The sequence below is a fragment of the Pteropus vampyrus genome, unplaced genomic scaffold, assembly GCF_000151845.1.
Source record: "Pteropus vampyrus isolate Shadow unplaced genomic scaffold, Pvam_2.0 Scaffold200, whole genome shotgun sequence".
Classification (NCBI taxonomy): domain Eukaryota; kingdom Metazoa; phylum Chordata; class Mammalia; order Chiroptera; family Pteropodidae; genus Pteropus; species Pteropus vampyrus.
Window position 1 is genome coordinate 2,914,379 of NW_011888981.1, and position 10,706 is coordinate 2,925,084.

Consider the following 10,706-nt stretch of genomic DNA (forward strand, 5'->3'; position numbering starts at 1 on the left):
GGTCCTAACACTGCTGCTAAACAGCCAGAAGACCAGAGGCAGTTCACTTCTCCTCTCTGAACTTCAACTTCCTCCTCCATAACACAAAGTAGTTGGATTAAAAGTTCCTTCCAGCCCTCACAGACTTTGGCTCTAAGAACATCCGGGGTCCCTGTGGACAGGATCGGTGAGGTCACCCCAGGTCAGCCTCTGAGCCAGGCCAAAGGGAACCAGCTGAGAAGATTGAGGAAGGAGAGTGGGTGGAAAAGCTGCACTGGGTTCTGTAGGAAGGATATAACACAAGCTAATAAACATCCACCAAGTGCCTACTCTGCTGGCAAACACAGAGGCTGACCCTCTGCAGATACCAAGTATCACAAGGCACAACCCCTTTGTCCTATCTGGTTAGGGAGACAAGATGTAAATAAACAAGAACTTTAAAAAAGATAAACAACAACTGAATTAAGCAACACTTTGAGATAATGTTGAACTCGCAAGGCAGGACTTGATTTGTACAATGCCAATGTCACTGTACAACGCTTGCTATCTCGTGGAAGATTCACAACATGTAGAGAAAACACTTCCTACCTGCAACTCAAATCAGTCTACAGAGATTTGACTTTTCAGATAGGGATTATAAAGTAGCCCTTGACATAAATGGCAGGGGGCGGGGGGTGGCGGGGGGGACACTATCTAGAAGCACTACCTCCATTCTGAAGAGCCAGGACAGGAAAGGAGAGGTGTCAGACAGGTGAAAGCTTGGGAAATAGTGAAGGACAGACATTAGTGCAGCGGTGGGTGGGCTGTGCTTGTGGGTCTCTCACAGGCCCCTGATGAACATCAGAGCCTCTTTCACTCAGTGAGAGAAAGCTGCCTGCAGAGGGCAGAACTTGGGCAGGTAGCCAGAGGGCTGGGCTCTAGAGCTGCTACTTTATCATGGGAACTACTTGGGCAAGTCATTTTGCCTTTCCGAGTCTCAGTTTCCAGAGAGCCTGGGGATCAACCCGAGGTCCTTGCATGTGGGGAGAGCAATGACCTTTACTATGTTCTGAGGCTCTGCAGAAAAATAATTTTCACTAGTAAAAAGATGCAATGCAATCTTCCTTCTTCTTGACCTGCAGCAATGCAGAGGGAGGTATTTCACCCCAATCTTTTAACCCGATTACAGCCTGCTTCATGACATATTTGGATCTAGCGCAGTTAGAGCATCTCTGAAACATAACCACAGGAAGAATCTCTAGTTTGAATGTTAATCGCATTCCCAAAGGACCCATAAACATTTTGTATACATGTGTGTATACACAACCATTAATGTAGCAGTGTCCACATACGTTAGCAGCCCCATTCCTGGGGGAAAACTCTAGCAAGTCACAGTTTTACAAATAAATCTCTTGCTATTCACATAACTAGCAAGATAATCCTTGAAAAATATGTACCCTATGTACTATCATATGAATTGGTCTCTCCTCTAAAACACTGAACTCACTCTATAAGTGAAAGCCTAGTTTCTGTCAGGCATGGAGACCATCCTTCGCCATGTCCAGATCCAGTTTAATGCCATGGATTCCGGACCCATACCCCCCCGCCCCCCAGGCGTCAAGGTCCATTTATATTGGCAGTACACAACTTCTTGGTTTAAAAAACAAGTCTTTAAAGATTTCATAAAACTTCTTGGACTTCAGATGGTTTTTACAAAACAATACTCAGATGAGCTAAGTGTAAATGAATCAGAAAAGAGGATTATGTTTCCCATAAAAACTCATGGGGTTTTGAGGATTAGGGGAAAGAAAGGAAGGCTGGCAAACGCCAAACATTTTAAAGCACTTTGAAACCATAAGTCAAATTTAAAACGTAGCCAGTTTCCCTCATCCTCACACTTTATGAGTTTCGTAACTGAAAATCTTTTCCTACATTTCAGATCAGCTACAAATCAAATTTAGTGGCTGCCTGTGATCAGAACTGCTTCCACCCATGTTTTCTTCCAGCCTAGGATTTCATGGAGTATCTTTCAGTCCCCTTATAGTTTCATCAAGGAATTCTTAGAAAGAGAAAGGCAGGGGAGATGGGTAAGAGAGGAACAGGAAGTCAGCACGTTGTAGATAAAAGGAAGAGAAAAAAGGAAAGTAAGAGCAAGAGAAAGATTGAAGAATAGAAAAGAAAGAGAGAAAGGGACCCCTGGATGGCTCCCGGGGGGCCATAGCCTTTACCCTATACCAGCTTCCTCAGGAACTCTGCATGGGGAACAGTCCAGGAAATTGGCGGATTCAGAGAGGAGCCAGGAATTTAACCTCAACTAATGAGCCTTATTTGATCTGGAAGAATCGCGATGAGAGTGCCGTCAATACTAGTAAACTCGATTGCAATTGTATTACTTTTACTATTTGGGTGAAGATCAATGGGGGAAATAGAAACTCAGAAGAGATGCCAGCAGAAGTTATTACTTCAGTCTTTACTGGAAGATGTGTATTTTTGATGTCTGTCCTTGAACTGGACCAAAAATGTAAACCTGACAGTAAAACCAGAGTCCCTATTTATCTGGTTTTTTAAAATGTTGCACTTACAGTTTCATTATCAAAAGTTCAGATCATTAGAGGCTGTAACTATCCAAGATTGGAATACATTTGATTGCTGACTGAATAAAAGGTCATGCTATAATAAGGATTGTTTAAAAGAGTACAGGACTGTCACTTAAGAGTTTTTATAGCTTTTTCTCTCTCACTTCTTTGGGATGAATTTTTTTCAAAGTTTGAAATTCCTTGTGACCTAGGTATGATGTGAGAGTGATGATCCTCCTGGACAAAAGTTAAAGGACTTTTAAAAAGTAATTATTATGTATAAAATGATAAATAGGTAATTTAGATAATTTTAATTTGGACTTGAGTTAAATATTTTGTCTACATATTGTCTTGGCTATGAAAAATTCAAATTTATGGTAACTATTGAGGAGCAATACTCTCCAACTTCAGGGAAAATTCTAACTTTTTAAATAAGATATGATGATGATTATGTTTTTAAGTTCTTTTCATGCATTTCTTATTTTATTAATTTGCCTGAATGATATGACCAGATCGGTATCTACATATTTTCATTAGTAGAAAAATCTGTGTAGAAAAGTCTATGCCCTTTTTACAATGATGACTTATATTTTAAAATCGGCATAAATATTTGCCTGCAAAAGCAATCCTAAACAATTACAATTAAACTATACTATGTAAAAAGACCTTATTGTGAAGCATTTACCCCTTCAAAAATTATCGCGTTTCAATTTCTTGGAGCAACACATTAAGGGATGTGGTTCTTAATTCTTCATTCTGTCAACAGAGGATCCATGCTGAATAAAATGGTTTGGTTTGGTTTTTATGTCTTAGACCATCCCATATTTGCTCATCTCATCATACAGTTTTACGCAGAAAGATTTACACTATGTAAATGGTTTTTCTGGAAATTATTGGTTATAATATTTTTAAGGGAGCAGAATGGCATCTTTGTTTATAAGAGAACATTGTAGATAAAGTTAAACTTCCACGTCAAAAAAGAAAAGAAAAGAAAGAGAAGGGAAAGGAGGAGAGAAAGAATATCGAGACAAAAAGAGAGGGAGATGCAGTGGACCTAAAGAGGTAGATAGAGGTAAGGAAGGAAGAAGACTGCATCAGAGAAAGGGGAAATAAAGGAGAAATCAGGAAGGAGAAAGGGAGAAAAGAGAGAGGTGGGGAAAAGGAAGAAGGAAAAAATTTAAATAAAATGTAGGGAGAGAATAATTATACCCAGAACCTGTGGGCTAATTTTTTCAGGTTGTTCACTAAGATTCTGGCAGCTGTTTCTGAACATCAGCTGATTCTGACCTGAATATCAGCTTGTCCAGGTTGGGACTAGAATTAAACCTGTGACCTTAGATGGTGCTAGCATGGTTTGGTTGGCTGGCTGCCCCACGCCTCATACAAACTGATAGGGACAGGAAGTCTCGTGTTCTCCCCTACAAGCAGGTGGCCAACTTTAGTTGAAGACTCCTACGAATAGGTACTTCAGTTACTCCCATGGTTCACTCCCTGTTCTTTCAACCAGTTCATCGAAAAGCACGTATAAAGAAGATGAGAAGTACGTGACCTCCTCTGCACTTAACTCTGCTTTCATGAAAAATCACATGAAGCTTTACAAATGAAGAATGCGAAGGTGTCATTGGGTGGAGGTGTCAGTGTGTCTGCCAAGCTGTTGTGGGCAATATGGAGGTGGAGCTGATTGGCAGAGAAAGATGAGGTATCCCCCGGAACTGAGCGACAAGTGGAATTGAAGTTTACCCCAGGGTTTTCCGTCACTTTAAAGCTTTGGGTTTGAAATTTAAGGATCTTTAATTGTCATTCAATAAACATTCATTGGACAACCATAAGGCCTTAGTAGAACCTTGTAGCAAACTCGAAACAGAATTCCATTGCAGGTGGAGGAGTTAAAATAATACTGGTTGAATTGCATCCCAAAGTTGCCCCTGGACCAGTGAGTGCCTTTGTGCTGTGTGCCTGGCCATGGCAATATAGACCCTGTCCACATGCAGCGTGCAGTCCAATGGGGTAAACAGGCCTGGAACAAATAATTCCAGTATGGCGAGTACTGAAAAAGGACTGTTGGAAATGAGACCCACTGAAGAGAAAGGGTCAGGAGTATGGGCTGCCTTCCTACAAATTAACTCTAAATTAAAGTAAACTCTAAAAATAAAGTTTTGTGTACATTAAAATTCCCTTTCTGAAAATTCTGGTCCCCTTCTCACTTGCCTTAATCGAATATGATATCGATATAATTATATAATCAATATAATCGAATATGAGAACCACACAATGGCAGCTGCTAAAGACAACAAAATGCCTCTGTATACAGCGAACCAAAATCTGTTCATTAATTTATCTTTTACTGAGGTTTTTTTCATATCCATTTATTCAGAACTTTTGAACATAAAACATGAAACTATGTAATAATCAAATAGCTAGCAACACAGTTTTGTTTACACTTATCATTTACACCCTCCAAACCTCACTGGGCTATTGGCTAGTCAGCATTCCAGAGGGCATAAATAAATCACGTTCTTGTTCTCAAGGAATACACGACTTGGAAAATTCTAGGATATACAGCGAACTGAGATGCACCTCAACAGGGCAATCTATGAAACACCTTTGATCACAAAAAGGTTCCCAATTACTTGCATCTCAGCGATAAACACTCCTCTGAACTTCCTTTTGGTCAATGGACATTTTCCTGGTTCCCTGGCTTAAATGTAAGTTCAAAGATGCTCAGATGCCTGCAAGGTTGGTTTACTGTCAGGTGGGCAAGCAGAATAATGTCCTCTCCACTCAGATGTGGCTGCTTATAAATCGTGATCTAATTTTAAAAGGAACCTCCTGCTTTGCTTTACCTTCAGTGCTGTCCAGGTTGCTGAGTAGCTGGAACTGCTTTTTTGTTTAAATTTCTGGACATTACTAATCATTATTTCTCTTTTCTAACTTTCACCCAATGGCAGCAGAACATGATGCTGCCTAGGTTTAACATGATTGTGATTATTTTCCCAAATATTCTCTCTGTTGCCATCAAATGGATGAAGTATCATATAGTAGATAACTCAGCCTAGGGAAAAAAAGAAGAAGAAGAAGAAGAAAATGAGAGCACTATCCCCTCTCTACATATCAATTCCTAGTCAACCTGTCTGGTTCTCTAAGACCCAAAGCCCTTCAGAGATTGCCTCCTCACTTTTCCAACCTCATCTTGAGCTACTCCCCCAAAAGAACCTTCTGTTCCAACAACATCGATCTACCTGTTTTTCTTCTTTCTCTTTGAAAATGAAACTCAGCCACGAGCCTGCAAAAAAACAAGACACCCGTGTTTCTGCCTCTAGCCTCCCCTCCCATCAGTCTCCTAAAATGCCCTCATCTCTTCAGTTAAGTCCTCCCCTTTCTTCAAAATAGAACTTGAAATCCTTTTGGACCATCTTAAAACCTATTTACCCTTTCCTTCCAGTAGCATTTATCGTCCATCCCAGGCATTAGGCACATAATGCATGCTTTGTAATAGACATAGAAAACTTCTTGCAGGTGAACCCTTTTTCTGTTGTTGCTCTTGGTCCTAGTAAGATAAACCAGAATTCAGGCAAGTCATACTTGATAATAGTTGAGGTTTGCTTTCTTTTCCATAGCTGTCTGCAGGCAGTTCTGCGGAGCGGTGGAGCCCAAATTTTCCCCCAACCTAAATTAAGTTGCTTTAACTGGATCGAACAATGGCCCTCTTTAGAAAAAAAAAAAAAAAAAGTCTCCTACCTCTGAATTAATGGTTTGGAAAGTTCTGTAGAAAGAATTTTGTCATATTTGTGTCTGAAAACTGTTACACTGCCAGAGTTATATCATTAAAATGGTCAATGCTTTTTATAACATCTCTTTTTTGTTGCCCTCTCAACTTACCCTATTATTGGAGACCCGGACATACTCTGAGAATGCAACTAGTAAAAACCTACATAACATGGATGAACTGAGCAATATACAGAAGTAACTCACACCACCAAAGAAACAACAGCTATGCAAGGAGAGGCCTGGCTTTCTAAACAGTGAGGGGAGACCAGTAAAACCAGCCCAGCGTCTGATTCCTCCAGATTTCCTAGTTGTAAAGCCCCAACTACTGCTGAGAGGGATCAGGTTACATCTGCCAGCTGCCCAAGAACTTTACACTTAACCCTTTCCAATCCATACCCTGAATGTTAACGCTGCCATTTTACTTACTAGAAAGAGCATCTTCCCGTCTTTACATTTTCCCACCTTCTTCCCTATGTACAAGTAACTGGCCAATGCCCTGGGGAAGCTGCCTGCACCCATACTGACTTCCATGCTTCACCTCACCCCCGGACGCCTGTGTTGAGGACAGAGACCTTGTGTGTCGTCTCTCCCATGCTGGACCCACTGCAAGTCATAGTAAATGCTTGTAAAAGTGTTCGTTGAGAATGACTGTCTCTTTGGATGCCTAATTGCAGCAGGTGGTCCACAATAAGAAACTTTTCAACTACCTTTTTTTCATCATGAGCACAAACCTTGCCCAGGATCCTTAAGTTGTCAAAGATTTGGAGATTGATTCATTCAGTCCAACTCATTCACTGACTTATTCATTTATTCATTCACTGGACATTTTTGAGGGCCCATGGTTTTTTAATGAACAAAAAAATGGGGAAAAGATTTTAGAAATGTTTGCTTAGGGATTGAATATACCTGACTAGATCCAGGACTCTCTCTGAAAGTCGAGGAAATTAGAAGGCATAGGATAAAGAGATGGATAGGTGTAATCTCTTTCTGCAGGCTTCTTGCAGCTAATTGCTAGAAAATCATTGGCAGAAAATCTATATGAGCACATATAACAGCATCTGTAGAATGTAAATACTTAATCTGGGATATTTACATCCCAGGAAAAAGTAGAATATATATGATTAAGAGCACAAACTTCGTTGTCAAACAATCTGGGCTCGAGTCTCAGTTCTGCTCCTAAGTATGGCAGTGACCTTGGGGCATTGGCTCATATTGTGGTTGAATCTAGGAAGCAGCTGTCTGGGCCTTAAGGAACTAAACTCTTGAATCCCCCTGAACAATCACTTTTATGAGGGAATGTTTTTGAGTTCCTCAGTGCTGTCCTGGGAACCACTTCTCAGCTGGAGATAGATGGAAACAGATAATCTCAGCCTTAGATTCTAAGGCTGTCAAGGCCGCCGTTTTATTTTATCACTTTACAGTTCGGCACACAGAATAACTTCTCAGTGATCATGAAGTTTACTGGTAGTCAGCTCAGCACCTACACTTTTACTGCCCTAGCTCTTTCCAGTAGGGGAAAACCATTTCTGGAAAAATAGAGCTTCCTCCAGGGAATTTAGAGTCAAAGATATCAAAAACCGATTAGTCTCCTGTGTTCTTCACTGGGTAGAAAAGGGTCACAGGGTCACTATTTCAGGTGCCTGCAGAGGCTAGGAGAGGATTGAGCCCAGAGGCAGCTGCCAGCTGCCCAAGAACTTCTGCCCAAGAGGCAGAAAAGACCTCAGTTTTACAAAGGGGGGTGGTGTAGAAAGAGAAGGAAGAGAATCATTCATACTCATTCACTGAGCACTTACAAAGACCCATAAGTGGCATAGGAGTGGGGAGGAGGTTCAGCACTTGCCGTCAAAGAAGGGGGCTTTCTATAGATATTTGCCTTTGTAACCAATCAAAAAAGGCATTGTGTGATTCAATAAACCATGTATCTCTTAAGCTTCTATTTTCTTATTGTTCCAACACCTAGCACAGGGTTCAGCAAGCTCTTTCTGAAAAGGACCTGACAGTAAATATTTTCAACTTTACAGGCCATACAGTCTCTGTCGCTACCACTCAGCTTTGCCATTGTAGCATGAAAGCAGCCACAGAGAATACATAAAGGAATGGGCATGGGCGGATTTGATCTGTGTACCATAGCTTGCCATCCCCTGGTTAAATCCCCTGGTCTGCATAGGGTATTGGGAGGATTAAATGAGCTAATCCAAGTAACACACTTTGAGACAGCCTTCTTTCATTTTCTTTTCTTTTCTTTTTTTAACACCTACAACATCTGGTATTCCTAGGTTGTCTCCCATCCAAGTACTAACCAGGCCCAACCCTGCTTAGCTTCCAAGATCAGACAAGATTGGGCACTTTCGGGGTGGCATGGCCATAGACCCAGGTAACACACTTTGTATAGCATACCGGAAGTCAGTGCTCAATGAATGTTAGCTATTATCATTGCTCTGATTTGAGGCTGCTGCATCCGTATGTGCTGCCTTTGCTCACTTTAGTGAGTGATGTAGTTCTCGGAGCTCTTCAGGAGATACATCCAGCCCTTACCCTCTCGGGCATATGGAGGATGGCATAGATTAGATTCACTAAGAAGAACCCTGAGATGGAGTTTAGTGCACAGGATGTTTATTAAGGAGTGTTCTTGGGAGCAACCCCTGTGTAAAGGAAGAGAAGGAACCAGGATTGGACAGAACGAAAAGTCTAGTTGTCCAACAACAGGCTGAGCCAAATCCACAGGGATCTCTGGAGCTAGAATGGCCATCAGAGTTGTCCCACACTGGGTCAAAGGCATTGTGCCTTGGTATCCCTACCTGGAGCAGTCACGGGATGTGGGCCCCCCTGGGAAGACTATGTCCTTGGGTGAGGCAGCTCTGCAGCTCAGGCACTCCAGGAGGAACTGACAAGTGAAGACTTTCTGCTGACAGCACACTCAGCAACTGGAGTGACAAGGGTGGAAGGAGATGTGATCAATCCCGATCCTGAATTCTGCACAGAAATGACATGTCACTTGCAGCCCAAGCATATAATTGTTGCTGCAAAATTCTTCAGAGATCCCTTTCTCTGTAACAACCAGCAATTTCAAGATGCATTCCAGAGGGACAATAGTGAACAGAGTCCCCTATCAACCTATAATGGAAACAATATAAGCAAGACTTAAATATGAGTCCTTCAAAGCCACAAAGATTTTGGGGTTGTTTGTTACTGTGGTATTGTTAGTTTTATATTTATGGGTCCTCAGTAGCAGCTGCAGAGGCTACTCTAGACATAATTGCATGCTTTGAAGTGAAGACACCCTTATAATCTTAAAAAACCATGGAACTGCTTTGAAACCATCATAATCATTGCTAGCATCATCATCATGGCTAATATAAGCATTCCATAAGTTCACTAATTTAATGGTTACAACAACCTATATGTGACACAGATATTACTATTACCTTCATTTTAGAGAGAAGGAAACTGATACTTGTAGAGGTTTATTACTTTGCACAAGTCCAGGGGTGTGCAGACTATAATCTACAGTCCAGATTGAGCTCATGGCCTGTTTTTGTAGATAAAGTTTTATTAGAACACAACAATGCCTATTCATTATGTAGTATGTAATTACGGCTGCTTTCATGATACTGTGGCAGAGTTGAGTAGTTACATATGGCCTACATAGCTGAAAATATCTACCACCTGGCTCTTTACAGAACATTCCCTCTCCTTCCCCCACCCCCTACTCTACACAAGGCCTGGCTCCAAACCCAGATTGTCTCACTCCAGAGACAACACTGATAATTCAGGTATAAGTAAACACTAGGTAGGCTTGGAGCCTGTAGGAGTGTTATAAAACTTTCTCATTTTCATTATCCTAACTGTACACCTTTTAATTTAAAATTTTCATGACATTTATTTCCAGCAATATGACAGGCTTCTGAAAATCCTCCCCTAAAAACCACCTATAAAATGCTGGATAAAAGGAAGGGCTGACTTGGCAAGAAATTAAGGTAAATCTTCAGAGGCCAAGAATGAAGTAGAGGCAAGAATCCAGAATGAGCATAGTAAATTTTCATTCAAGCAAGCAGTGGACCCCTAAGGGCATTTGTTGGGGACTTGGGGACAGGCAGGTGACAAGGTAGTGAAGTGTCAGCACAGAGACTTTGGAATGGGTCCTCAAAGACCCCAAAGTCTGGACTAGAAAGTATTTACCCTATACAGGAAGACAATAAAGAAAATTTTGTATCTCAGCTTTGATTATGGTTGAAAGAAAAAAAAAAGTCTCTACCCCACTTCCCTACTACCAGAGATAATAATCAGAAACCAGGCCTCAAGGCTGGGGTTGAAATTCACTTTCTTGCCTATTCTGAAATCATTTAAGCCAAATAAATTTAAAATGGTCCTAGATTAGTAGCTCCCCAGGCACTTGGCAAAAGT

The 10,706-nt window shown here is 41.2% G+C and overlaps 1 pseudogene; it reads right to left on the bottom strand.

Annotated features, from left to right (window-relative positions):
- Positions 1–8,553: 8,553 nt before the first annotated feature.
- Positions 8,554–8,672, bottom strand: LOC111746764 (annotated as a pseudogene).
- Between the last annotated feature and the right edge of the window lie 2,034 nt (positions 8,673–10,706).